The following is a 906-nucleotide window of genomic DNA, read 5'->3' on the forward strand; positions in this document are numbered from 1 at the left end:
AAAAAAAAAACCCAAAAACCAGTCATGGCCTAGGACAGTAAATACAATAAAGGCAAGAGAGGCTGTGAACACTTGGCCTCTTTTGATATACTGTAGGAATCCAGAAATCAGTAGTCACCAGGGAGCAAGCAACAGGCCCTTTAGTAGGAATTTGAGTTATAGAGGTCTCTTCTTAAGAAGGTTTTGAAGGGTTTACTGGGAAGAGGAAATAACCTAAGAGCAGCATAGGTATTAACCAAAGGAAAGCATTTTCAGCTGCTTGCTTACACTACTTAGGCTTTAGGAAGTGCCCATTGCTGATGTAGATCAAGCAAGTAAGGTGCAAGCACAGGCTGAAGTACTATGTCAATGTGTGTGTTACTTCCTGCAACTAGCAAGGTGTAATAACCAGCAGGTACATTCCTCTCTTGCACAACAAAAATGCCATCAGAGTGGCAGGAACTGCTTTGGCTGAGGGTGGAGGGAAGGGAAGATCAGACACACCAGCTAAATACAGACGGTCAAAAAGCCCAAGGGTGAATCAACTCTCTTATGAACACTCGTGGTGCTCTGGAGAGGTGCCGGAGGACTGGAAGAGGGCCAACGTGGTTCCCATCTTCAAAAAGGGGAGGAAAGAGGACCCGGGGAACTACAAGCCAGTCAGCCTTACCTCGATCCTGGGCAAGCTGTTCAAGAAAATTATTCTGGCACACATCCAGGAGGGGCCAGCAGCGAGCTGCATGTTCAGGGGCAACCAGCACGGGTTCATCAGCAGCAGGTCCTGTCAGACCAACCTGGTGGCCTTTTACGACCAGGTCACTAAATCATTGGATGCAGGGGTGGCAGTGGATATAGTTTTCCTAGACTTCAGGAAGGCTTTTGATACTGTCTCTCACCCCATTCTCATTAGGAAGCTGGGGGACTGTG

The sequence above is a fragment of the Gavialis gangeticus genome, unplaced genomic scaffold, assembly GCF_001723915.1.
Source record: "Gavialis gangeticus isolate Ggan-Ray unplaced genomic scaffold, GavGan_comp1, whole genome shotgun sequence".
NCBI lineage: Eukaryota > Metazoa > Chordata > Crocodylia > Gavialidae > Gavialis > Gavialis gangeticus.